This window comes from Salvelinus sp. IW2-2015, linkage group LG3 (assembly GCF_002910315.2).
Source record: "Salvelinus sp. IW2-2015 linkage group LG3, ASM291031v2, whole genome shotgun sequence".
In the NCBI taxonomy this organism is placed as follows: domain Eukaryota; kingdom Metazoa; phylum Chordata; class Actinopteri; order Salmoniformes; family Salmonidae; genus Salvelinus; species Salvelinus sp. IW2-2015.
In genome coordinates, this window is record NC_036840.1 from 2117657 (window position 1) to 2123921 (window position 6265).

At 43.5% G+C, this 6265-nt stretch overlaps 1 protein-coding gene and 1 long non-coding RNA gene across 4 annotated transcripts in view; both read right to left on the bottom strand.

The window, feature by feature from the left end:
• The window catches only part of LOC111982232 (muscarinic acetylcholine receptor M2-like), a 452193-nt gene that overhangs the window by 77794 nt on the left and 368134 nt on the right, over positions 1–6265 (bottom strand). The window lies entirely within an intron of this gene.
• LOC139022544 (uncharacterized) lies at positions 457–2843 on the bottom strand. Its single transcript, XR_011473788.1, has 3 exons — positions 2827–2843; positions 2539–2634; positions 457–1871 (listed from the first exon to the last, which is right to left on the bottom strand). It is a non-coding gene; the product is annotated as an uncharacterized lncRNA (long non-coding RNA).

The window sequence follows — 6265 nt, forward strand, 5'->3', positions numbered from 1 at the left end:
CATACTAGTAGTAGTCATGGCTCCAGAGTCTATACATCCATACTAGTAGTAGTCATGTCTCAAGAGTCTATACATCCATACTAGTAGTAGTCATGTCTCCAGAGTCTATACATCCATACTAGTAGTAGTCATGACTCCTGTTCCAGAGTCTATACATCCATACTACATTGCAGTGCAGTGTACTACTACTAGTGCAGTGTAAAAATATATTTCCATACATAGAAACATACACAGTAAATATCCTGGTATTAATGGCTGACGTGATTAAGGCTTTTGGTGTTCAGACTCCTGAAACCCGGGCTAGAATTCCATCAAACCTGTTAGTGTCCGTTTCTAAACTAGTGGCGCCGTGTGTGCTCACACGTTTCCTGATCATTCAGGTAGTAGTAGGGGTTTTAAAGGACATTCTGTGATTTCATTGAGCTATGAGGTACTATGGAACTACTGAAATAGGTGTTTGATTGAATGTGACAGCAAAAACATGTTTTATTGTTACATACATCGGATAGGTGAGATATGTTTTACAGGGTCAGTCATAGAAGTACTGTGCTGGAGCAAATTAGGGTTAAGTGCCTTGCTCAAGGGCACACAGGCAGGTTTTTCACTTTGTCTGTTTTGATATTCGAACTAGAAGTCATATAGAGTTCTCCCATCACACACACACACACACACACACACACACACAGAGAGAGGCCGTGTTCCAGGCTGACTACATTGCAGACGCCTGCCAGATCTCACCTGTACAGGTGTTTAACATATTATGCTAACTACACTGAACAACAATATAAACGCAACATGTACTTTTCTGGTCACATGTTTCATGAGCTGAAATAAAAGATCCCAGAAATTCAAATTCATATGCAAAAAAAAAAGCTTATACCTTTCAAATTTTGTGCACAAATTAGTTTACATCCCTGTTAGTGAGCATTTCTCCTTTGCCAAGATAATCCATCCACCTGACAGGTATGGCATATCAAGAAGCTGATTAAACAGCATGATCATTACACAGGTGCACCTTGTGCTGGGGACAATAAAATGCCACTTTAAAATGTGCAGTTGTTACACAAAACAATGCCACAGATGTCTCAAGTTTTGAAGGAGTGTACAATTGGCATGCTGACATGCAGAAATGTCCAACTGAGCTGTTGCCAGAGAATTGAATGTGCATATCTCCACCATAAGCCGCATCCAACGTCGTTTTAGAGAATTTGTCAGTAAGTCCAACCGAACTAAAAACCGCAGACCACGTGTAACCACGCCAGCCCAGGACCTCCACATCCGGCTTCTTCACTTGTGGAATCGTCTGAGGACGGGGTACTGAGGAGCATTTCTGTCTGTAATAAAGCCCTTTATGGGGAAAAACTCATTCTGATTGGCTTAGCCTGGCTCCCCAATGGGTGGGCCTATGCCCTTCCAGGCCAACCCATGGCTGTGCCCCTGCCCAATCATGTGAAATCCATAGATTAGGGCCTAATGAATTTATTTAAATTGACTGATTTCCTCATATGAACCTCAACTGAGTAAAATCTTTGAATAGTTTCATGTTGTGTTTATATTCTTGTTCAGTACACATCATTGTTCAGTACACATCATTGTTCAGTACACATCATTGTTCAGTACACGTCATTGTTCAGTACACATCATATGATACAGTATAACCATCTGATGCTTGACGTGGGACACAACCATTGGTTGATGCAATGCAGTGTCTGAATGCAGTGTCTGCAGTAAAGTCGGCCTGGAACGTGGCCACAGGTTCAGGTGGAGATGAAGAAGGCCATGAGGATGATCAGAAGGGTGTGGCCTGCCAAATGTTCTGACCCCGCCTTCAACTCAACCTCCACTGGGTAGTGGTCACTGACGTCCAGGGCCTGGAGAAAGACAAACACATTAAAACACACAAACACATGCACACATTGAATTTCAATTTACATCCTGAATTGACTCTGTGGGTGTGTTAGCTGTTGAATTGACTCTGTGGGTGTGTTAGCTGTTGAATTGACTCTGTGGGTGTGTTACTGTTGAATTGACTCTGTGGGTGTGTAGCTGTTGAATTGACTCTGTGGGTTGTTAAGCTGTTGAATTGACTCTGTGGTGTGTTAGCTGTTGAATTGACTCTGTGGTGTGTTGCGACTGTTGAATTGACTCTGTGGGTGTGTTGCCTGTTAATTGACTCTGTGGGTGTGTGTGCCTGTTGAATTGACTCTGTGGGTGTGTTGCCTGTTGAATTGACTCTGTGGTTGTGTTGCCTGTTGAATTGACTCTGTGGGTGTGTTGCCTGTTGAATTGACTCTTGTGGGTGTGTTGCCTGTTGAATTGACTCTGTGGGTGTGTTGCCTGTTGAATTGACTCTGTGGGTGTGTTGCTGTTGAATTGACTCTGTGGTGTGTTAGCTGTTGAATTGACTCTGTGGGTGTGTTAGCTGTTGAATTGACTCTGTGGGTGTGTTACCTGTTGAATTGACTCTGTGGGTGTGTTACCTGTTGAATTGACTCTGTGGGTGTGTTAGCTGTTGAATTGACTCTGTGGGTGTGTTACCTGTTCCTCTGTGAGGCCGTATTCTTGGGCGAAGTTGAAAGGTTGTGCGGACTGGGCACGATGGCTTTTGCAAATGCTTCCCCGTGGACCACGATCCTACAACACACACAGGGTTACCACACAGGGTAACACACAGGACAGGGTAACACACAGGGTAACACACAGGGTACACACAGGGAACACAGCAGGCAGTAACACACAGGGTAACACACAGCGGACAGGAACACACAGGTGCGTTTAAACCATGTGCACTGACAGCCTTCAAAGCGCTCACACACACAGACGTACCTGTCGTAGGCACAGGTTGGTTGTCTAACGGTGGTTCCTCTGTGTCTCCTATCAGCCACAGGAAGGCCTGTTACTATAGAGACGTACATGCTGCCTGTTCTTCTTGGCCAAATAGCCACAGTCAGCGTTAAAACCCCTAGGAACATCACCATCTACACGCACACACACACACACCACACAGTTAAAATCCCCTAGGATTGATTTATTTATTTGACCTTTATTTATCTAGGCAAGTCAGTTAAGAACACATTTTATTACAATGACGGCCTACCAAAAGGCCTCCTGTGGGTAATATACCACTACCGTTCAAAAGTTTGGAGTCACTTAGAAATGTCCTTGTTTTTTAAAGAAAAGCTAATTTTTTGTCCATTAAAATAACATCAAATTGATCAGAAATACAGTGTAGACATTGTTAATGTTGTAAATGACTATTGTAGCTGGAAACGGCAGATGTTTTATGGATAACTACATTGGCGTACAGAGGTCCATTATCAGCAACCATCACTCCTGTGTTCCAAAGGCACGTTGTGTTAGCTAATCCAAGTTCATCATTTTAAAAGGGCTAATTGATCATTAGAAAACCCTTTTGCAATTATGTTAGCACAGCTGAAAACTGTTGTTCTGATTTTGAGTTCTTTTGCCCATCTTAATCCTAACCCTAACCCTGTTCCAGGGGTCCTAGTCCATTGCATTTGGAGTTATTTGGCCACACTTAATTGAGATACAAACTCATCAAAACATACTGTGTGCATGTAATTATGATTTGAAAATGTCGAAAAAAAATGCAGTGCTGGGCATCATTCAAATAAATATTCACACTATTCAGACTATTCTCAATTTTAAGCTTGTTTTTACATATAGTAAATAATATACGTGAATTTAGATTTGGCCACTACCATGCACCTGTTGGAACAGGGGGGGAAAACCTTTAATCCGTATGCAAAAATATTGGTCACATGCGTCGAATACAACAGTGTTATACTTTACGGTGAAATGCTGACTTTCAAGCCCTTTCCCAATGAGCCCATTCCAACATTTGAATAGCGAGAGGAGATGCTGTTCCCGCCGTTCATTTTCATGCCAGCCAGGTAAGTTGCTCCAGTTGAAAGAGATCAATGTGCTTCAATATAGGAACGTTGAGAAATAAATATAGCGGGCTAGCCTATTGAGCTAGGACCAATGCCTAGGATGCCTACTAGAAGCATCCTCCTCGCCTAGCCTATAGAAAGCTGATCCTCCTCAGGCCTAGCCTATAGAAAGCTGATCCCTCGCTCCAGCCTAGCCAATAGAAAGCTGATCCTCCTCAGGCCTAGCCTATAGAAAGCTGATCCTCCTCAGGCCTAGCCATATAGAAAGCTGATCCTCCTCAGGCCTAAGCCTAAAAAGCTGATCCTCCTCAGGCCTAGCCTAGAAAGTGATCCCCTCAGCCTAGCCTATAGAAAGCTGATCCTCCTCAGGCCTAGCCTATAGAAAGCTGATCCCCTCAGGCCTCCATAGAAAGCTGAGGGATCCTCCTCAGGCCTAGCCTATAGAAAGATGGGATCCTCCTCTTTTTAATAGAGGCCATCAACTCTGTTTTCTCACGCAATTGCATAGCCTATAGAAATGTTGCGCAACAGGAACACTTATTTAATAACATGCATCATCCAGCTATGAGGAGCTGGCTCTCGCTGTTGCAACAGGTGAACCTATTCTGCTCAAACTCTGAATGCCAGGGCTCTCATGAAGGGTTGATTTTATGATGAATTTCCATCGATGTGAGTTATTAGAAGGATATAGAGTGCTGAGTACCGGCCGTTAGAGTCTGACCGTTAACCAGTCTGTAGGCTACTAACGACAGTTACCGTGACTGTCAGTCTAGTGACGGCCAGTGTGGCAGTAAAGGTGATACAGCCCTAACCAGGTGACAACCATGACACACAGTAAAGTAAAACATGCACAGCCCGGATTAAATCTGATCACGCTTGTAAGGCTGTTTAAATGTAATGTTGTGGAGCATTATGGTAAGCGGGTAATGTTAATCTGAAATGTCTTTTTAAATGGTGCATTGAGACACAAAGCATGATTGGACTGAGTTCTGGCCACAAAACTGTTACCTCTGTCTTCCATTTCTTCTTGACATCCAGGAAGACATCGTAGAGGCATCGATCTCTTTAGTAGCGTTGGTGGGAGTGGTGTGCTGGGGTACTAACACAAAGTCCCGTATGCTGAGGAGAATGAGACAGAGAGATGGTGTGAGGAGAGAGAGAGAGAGAGAGAGAGAGAGATAGAGAGGATGAACAGAGATGGTGTAGAGAGAGAGAATGAGACCGAGAGATGGTGTGAGAGAAGAGAAGAGGATGAGACAGAGAGATGGTGTGTGAGAGAGAGGGATGAGAGAGAGAGGATGAGACAGAGAGATGGTGTGAGAGAGAGATACAGAGAGTGAGAGAGAGAGAGCAGCAGGAGAGAGAGACAGAGAGTGAGAGAGATACAGAGAGACAGAGAGTGAGAGAGACACAGAAAAAGTGTGTTTGTGCGTGTGTATCATTGAATGTGTATGCATCTTTGAAGCTTAAGCTTGCATGTTGGTATTTTTGTGTATGTATGTATGGGTATTTATCATTTTAGGGAGGGAGAGAGATGGAGATAGAGAGAGACAGACGGAGAGACTTGGGAGAGGCAGGGAGGAGAGAGGGAGAGAGAAAGACAGAGAGAGATACATAGAGAGAGGGGAGAGAGAGAGAGAGGGAGAGAGAGACAGAGACACAGAGAGAGGGGAGAGACAGAGAGAGCAGGGAGGCCTTCTATTCCATCAAAAGGAAAAAAAAGTTGACATATCAATTAGGATCTGGCTAAAACTACTTGAATCAGTTGTAGAACCCATTGCCCTTTATGATTGTCAGGTCTGGAGTCCGCTCACCAACCAAGAATTACAAAACCAAATTGAGACTGCATGCAAAATTCTGCAAAAAATATCCTCAGTGTACAACGTAAAACACCAAATAATGCATGCAGAGCAGAATTAGGCCGATACCGTTAATGATCAAAATCCAGAAAAGAGATGTTAAATTCTACAACCACCTAAAAGGAAGCGATTCCAAACCTCCATAACAAAGCCTCACCTACAGAGAGATGAACCTGAGAAGAGTCCCTAAGCAAGCTGGTCCTGGGGCTCTGATCACAACACAAACAGACCCCACAGAGCCCCAGGAAGCAAACACAATTAGACCCAACCAAATCATGAGAAAAACAAAAAGATTATTACTTGACACATTGAAAGAATTAACAAAAAAACAGCGCCAACTAGAATGCTATTTGGCCCCAACAGAAATTACACAGTGGCAGAATACCTGACTACTACCTGATTAAAGAGACAGAGAGACAGAGAAAAGAGAGTTAAAGAGACAGACAGAGAGTTAAAGAGACAGAGAGACAGACAGATTGATTAATTCTAGGT